We start from the raw sequence: 6,959 nt of genomic DNA on the forward strand, positions 1-6,959 counted from the left end.
CGCAATCTTACCGTTACTGAGGCAGGAACCATCAGTATTCAGCTTCACAACCCCCTCTCTTGGCCTGCTCCATCCCACGAGATGGACATCACAACACTGAGAGGCTCTGACAAGGGACTCTCATTTGAAACTATCGATAATAGAGAAAAGTTTTTTCGAGAAGAAATCAGCTAAGTTTGTCATAAAAACAGTTTTATCTCCAAAAATCTCCTCGTTTCTCCATTTCCAAACTTGGTGACAGATAATAGCAAAGAAAATGTCACCATGCTCCATGTATGGAAGCAACTTTCCTCTAACACCATCAGAGAACTAGTCGACCTCAAAATGTGCCATGAAGGAAGAGAAAATATAGTGTGGGAGAATTTTCCTCCAAACCTCTTTACTATTAGAGCAATCTCTAAGAGCATGGCACAAAGTCTCAACATGGCCTCTGCATCTACTGCAAGCTCCAGAATCAGCCAAGTGCCTTCTGTGCCTATCCGAATTAGTAAGAAGCCTGTCCTTAACGCCCAGCCATAGGAAACTCCTAATACGGAAAGGAACTTTAAGGGTCCAAATCGACTTCCACACATCCGAGGGAGAATCAGATCTAAAGAGAGAGAAAGCTTCAAAGGCCGATTTGCAAGAATAAACTCCATTGTTAGTCAGCGCCCAGCAGTGCCTATCCAAGTCTTCCTCTTGATTACTCACCTTCACTCCCCGCATTCTAAGGAGAGTCTCAAGGCTAAAGAAAGTATCAAACTTTGACCAGATCCAGTCCCCTTCCGAGTCAACCACATCGGCAATCCTCTAGTTGCGTATATCACTAGGCGGGGGGGAAGAACACACCTCAATTAACGGTTTATCCCCAATCCAGTTATCAAACCAGAAACTAATGGACTTACCATTCCCCACCTCCAGGCCAACTCCCGAGCAGAACTCATCAAACACAGCACTAAGTCCTTTCCAGAGGTAGGAACAATTAGCAACTCTCTCTTTCGGGCCCCCGAAGATTTTGTCTTTCCGATACTTACCACAAAGGAGGCGAACCCAAAGAGAGGAGGGGTTTTGCCACATACGCCAAAGGAGTTTCATTAATAAAACTTTATTATTGTCCTTTGCTTTCCTAATACCCAGACCCCCAGAATCTTTAGGCTGGCAAACCTCACTCCAAGGCACAAGATGGATCTTCCTGCCCTCCGCAGCTTTCCCCCACAGGAACCTACGTTTAATCTTGTCAAGATCATTAAGCACAGGATCCGGAAGCTTACAAGCCTGCATGATGTGATTGGGAGCAGCACAATTAACAGATTGAATTAACGTGAGGCGGCCAGCGAGAGACAGAGTCTTGACTTTCCAAGTGGCACACTTCGAATTCTCTCTCTTAAATTTAATATTTACTAGATTGTATAATTTCAAATTTTATTAGCAAAAAATAGTATTCCGTTAACAGAATACGTGCAATTACAAGTCTTTTTAGATGGCTATAACGCGAAGTTTAAATGTGGCCAAAATATGAAATAGCACGTGATAAAAAAAATGCATCTCCATCAACGAGGCTTAAAATTACATCTTTTGATAAATGTTACGCTTAAAATTATAAATGTTTTGTATGTGAAGTCTAAATCTATTATAATTATGGAACTAATTTTATAATTTATTCTTAATATTTAGTTATAAGATAAAGAATTATATATTTTTTAATGTTAAAAATAACGAAAAATTAAAATACAAGATTATTATCTTTACATCAATACTAATTAAGGTAGGCCTCGCGTGTTGGCTTTGATACTAATGAAGGATAATCTTTAACCTCTAAGGGATGAGTAATAAACATGAATCTATCAATAAATATACAATAGATATAAGCTTACCTCTTGTAGTGTAGACCCATTGATTTGCAGCGGAAGAAACGAATTGTGGCTCTGTATCACCAATACATTCTTATTTCGGTTGATTATGTCCGAAAACAGGTTGAGGTAGTCAATTTACCCACAATTGATGCTCGAGTAATGATAAGATTTCTTAAAAAGAATATCTTCACAAAATTTGGGACCCTTAGAGCTATCATTATCGATGGAGGCTCCCAATTTTGTAATAAACAATTTAACTCGTTGCTCCAAACGTATGTCATAGCTTATAGGGTTGCAACACCTTATCACCCTCAAATAAGTGGCCAAGTTGAAGCGTCAAATAGGGAACTAAAATGTATCCTTGAAAAATTATAGGGGTTTCTAGGAAGGACTAGAGTTTGAAGCTAGATGATGCCCTTTGGGCATATAGGACAGCTTTTAAAACCCCTATCAGAATGTCTCCTTATTGTTTGGCCTTTGGAAAGTCATTCTATTTACCTGTCGAACTTGAGCATAAAGCATATTGGGCATTAAAGTATCTGATTTTTTATCCTAAAGTTACATGTGAGCTTCATTTGGTACAATCGTATGAGTTAGACGAGCTTCGTTTCAACTCATATGAAAATGCCAAACTCTGCAAAGACGGAACAAAACGATGGCATGATAAAAAAAAGTACAAAATAAAGTCTTCCAAAAGGGAGATCAAGTTCTGTTGTACAATTCAAGGTTGCGACTGTTTCCTGGGAAGCTCAAAAGCGGATGGTCATGACCCTTTAAAATGGAAGAAGCCCAACTGATGGGTGTCGAATCCACCAAATAAATAATTATTACGGACCGACTACTGATTTGTAGAAATGGTAAGTAAAGATCGTACCCTAAGGATTAATACCGATTATTTTCGTAATATGACTAAATCTAGTGAATGTAAATTGGGGGGAGGGAAATGATTGTTTGGTAATTATCTTGGGGTGAACTTCGTAAAGTTGAATTGAAATTAAATCGTGTTACTCTTATATGAGAAAATACCGATCAAGGGATATCTGCAGGCATAACAATTATTTCATGGTGATCATTGAAAGTGTGAAAACATCATAATTAACGTGACCTGGATTGGTTATAGTCGTTCCTTATTCATTCCCGACCTAATCCTTCCTTAATTGTAAAGTTAATCCTAGAGCGCCTAAAGATAAACTCCTATTCGGCAGACAGTTCTAGCTTAGCGCTTAGAATTTAATCTGTCGAAAGCATTAGGAATTAGAAGGACCCAATCTAAGTTAACTGAATTCTTAGCGATTCCGATTTAAACCAAATTACATATTCATACGCTTGATCATAGTTAGGATTTCAGATCATTACGAATCTTATAGCCTAACGTTGTTTCAATGAATGAAAAAGCCGAAGCCCGACCGAATTGTAACCTAAACTTTCATTGAAGGTCTGATTTCATAGATCAATAAATATGTAAACAGATCATATAAAATTAGATTAATGAAATTAAGAACAACAATCTCACAATTGGAAATAATGCTAGCCTTTGATTAATCCCTTAATCGATAGAGGAAATTAGCTACGCATAGTCATGAATCGACTATGATAGCTTACAAAGGTAAAAATGATGAACGTAAAGTGAAATGAGAAATTGTGCTAAAAGATTCTAAAACTCTAACAAGGAAAGTAAAATTGTCAATTCAAAAGTATCCTCCAAAAACAATGGTGGGTTTCTTTTATAATGTTAATTCAAAAATCCTCAATCTTCTGAATTCCTTCATTGATTTCAGGGATTTCCTTCGTTCAAAACATGTTGTTGAGAGTGTAGAGATAAGTTAGTTTCTGATTCTGCTGACTTGGCGATTTGAATAAGTCGACCCTCTTAGTCTTGGGCAAGACTAAACCAGTTACGTCCGCAAAGCTGAACTTTGAGTGAAAAAGGTCCAAAACAGCCTTCCAAGCCTTCTTTTCTCCAATTTGATCCCTGAAAGCACTTATGCAACAAAACAAGTAAAAAGGTCCCAAAATGACACAAATAAAGAGAGAATATTCATAAAAAGAACCTAATAAACTTGCCATTTTGGACACTTATCAAATTACCTCACACTTGCCAAATGCTTGTCCCTAAGCATGCCTATGTGTAAGTCAATATTCCCTTTTTCTATTGAAACGCACTCACTAATCTTTCCAATCCCCCCCAGCGTTATGAAGATCACAAACCATCAAATCAAGTAGAAAGGGACTTTCGTTATCCTAAGCATGCTTGCTTCATGTATGACAAAGAATAAAGCAGTCAACCCTTTACGAAAAACAGTTTGAAAAATGTACCACCCTCGCCGGATTTCTCTCATATCGCTCAAGTGTTTAGGCAATGATTTATTTTTGGGAATCGCTTAAATCACAACTCTAGAATGGAATTACCATAAGCTTGCCAATATATCAAATCTCCACCACTTAGTATGAATCCAAGGCACTAAATCAAAGGGGCTTAAAACAGGGTGTAATGTAGGCTAGGGTTAAGGTTTGGATAGAAAATGAGGAAGAAAGGGAAACCGAGAGTAATAAAATGTAGATTTACTCTAAAAATGGCCAAAATGGAAATGAAGACACAATTATTTACAAACGACTCACAATTCTTAAAGTTCAGAATGAACGTTTAAGACAAACTTAAACAACTATAGACATACTGAAATGAATAAGTTTAATGAAAACACTTTTTTTTGTGCCTCTTATTTTTTTCTTTCTTAATTTTTTTTTCTTTTCTTTGAGGCTCTTTTTTGTTTTTTTTTCTAAGGATAATACTTCAAACTAGAATAAGAAAGCTAATACTTTTCAAGGTAATAACCATTTAGACACTTTTGAAGCACAACCACATATAAACATGGCTAATTTGAATGTGGAAATTGCTTGAAACAACAACTAAACACTAGGACAGATGAAAAGAATTTACAGACTCTGGTGACTAGTATGTCCCTGGCCAAGGGACTTGATCAGGGATGTGTCAAGAATGGGGAAAAGGCTCAAATGTTAACTAGGGGCTGGTACTGTTATTTTGTTAGTCTTGAGCAAGACTAAGGGTTCAAAGTTTATTTGAAGTGGCTGAAAACAAGAAAACCTACTGCCCTTATCATGGTTAGTACTTGGATCCATCAATGTGGTCTCGAAATGCATAATATGGCAAGTTCTAGAATTCCAAACTAGAATTGGACAACACTTAGAAAAATAGAACAAAGCATAATGTTTTTGTTCTTGCAATTCGGCTCAAAAAACTTTCCATAAATTGGGGTAAAAAGGGTGGTACAGGTTTCAAAACGTTTTTCAAGTCCGGGTTGAAAGACTTCATAATCGATTAAACAATTAAACAAAGCATGATGGGTTATCTACTCATCCCGGATCTTTTCAAATCAAAGGTGGTGAATTTTCATAAAATGAGCGGGTCTAAGTACTAGACTAGCTTCGTTTGTCAACAATTCCAAGTGTGGAGTAAAGACGACAATGACGCTTAGGAACATGCATTTGAGTGCCCACCTCACACTTAGTCAAAACTGTAATTATAAACAAAATTTGGTGGGCACCTCACACTTAGTCAAAAACAAAAATCTGCACAAGTTGAGCACATAAGATTCATAAGACTCAGCAAAAGACAAAAACAAAGAGCAAACTCCTAACAATTACCAAACCCTTCCTGTAAGACTCAATTGTCCCTCCCCCACTATTATTATGCATCGTCTCGATGTAGAAAATGGAATTATAAAGAACTAAAGGCAGCAATGAAAATGGAAAGGAGAAAGGATAAGAATAACTGCCTTGTGGAGGAGTGAATCCAACTGAATCAAGGAGCGAAGGGATGCGGAGGAGTGAATCCAACCTCCTTGAAATAGGCTGCCTGGTTCTGGTAAATTTTCTGAATGGTCTCCGCCATTGTGCCAATAATGGCAGCCAAGGAAGCTAGTTGCTCGGCTGGGTCATCAGGTTGCTAGTTGGGAGCTGAAGTTTGTCCCTGTTCTAGAGGAGGTGCGGCTGAAGACGCAAACTTTCTGGGAATCTGTCCTGCATGGGGGGGGGGGGTAAGTCTCCTGCATGGATAAAAGAAATAGAACCTCCTTCCTCGGTCCGGATTAGCTTCATGGCTTTCAACAATTTCAAATCAAAAGGGAGCATACGACAAACAACATGCAAAGGGCATTCATTCACATCAAGTTCACATAGGTTAACAGCTAAGCAAGTGATGATATGCCCTAAGTGAAATTTAGCTACCTTTTTCATCATTTCAGAAAATTTCAAGGCTAGCCAATAGCCTAAATTGACTTTTCTCTCAGTTACCATGCACCTTAAGAAAAATAATTCCTGCTTTGACACGACAGTCGGGTCCTCATTCCTAGCTGAGTAGTTAATAGCCAAAAATCTATGCATGAAACGTAAAGGTTCACTTAAAATTAAATTGGCTTTAGACTTTGAGGGGCTAAAAACAGTGTTGGCTAAACCAGTTAACTCAGAATAGACACTCACGGCATTAAACTCAGCAGGATAATCACAAAGCATGTTAGAATATGCATCAGTTGAGCAAAATTCTTTATCAAACAGGCCCAAAGCTACGTTAAATTCAGCTACAGACAGGTTATGCATTTTATCACACAATTGAAATTGAATGCATGAGGCTTGTGATTTCTTCATTTTCTTCTTATCCACAGTGAACGTGCTAAAGAACTCATGCATTAGACAGTTATAAACAGGATAATTTAACAGCAAAAATGGCTTCCAGCCAATATTATCCATCAAATCATGCACATCAGACCTGATATTTAGAGCAATTAAAGTGGGCTCATGCAACCAATGACCCTCAACAAAAGTTTTAAGTTTCAAAGAATTGTACCTCTGTTGATGCGCCGGCAAGTCAAAAGTCATCTCGGTGTCGACGACTATAGGCTTGGATCGTTGTGGTCCTTTCTCTAGGCGAGCCCGGGTCGTTTTCCTTGGTCGTGTGGAGCAAGTTGGAGCTGCGGCCTGCTCGGGTTGTTCACTATGAGTGTCTGAGGCCTCCGATTCTGCTTGCTCGAATGAGTTGTTGTGCGAGCTAGAATCGGTCTCCATGGAGTCAGTGGAGCTTGACTCAGAGAGTTCAATGGAGATGGTACTCTT

The sequence above is a fragment of the Euphorbia lathyris genome, chromosome 6 (assembly GCF_963576675.1).
Source record: "Euphorbia lathyris chromosome 6, ddEupLath1.1, whole genome shotgun sequence".
NCBI lineage: Eukaryota > Viridiplantae > Streptophyta > Magnoliopsida > Malpighiales > Euphorbiaceae > Euphorbia > Euphorbia lathyris.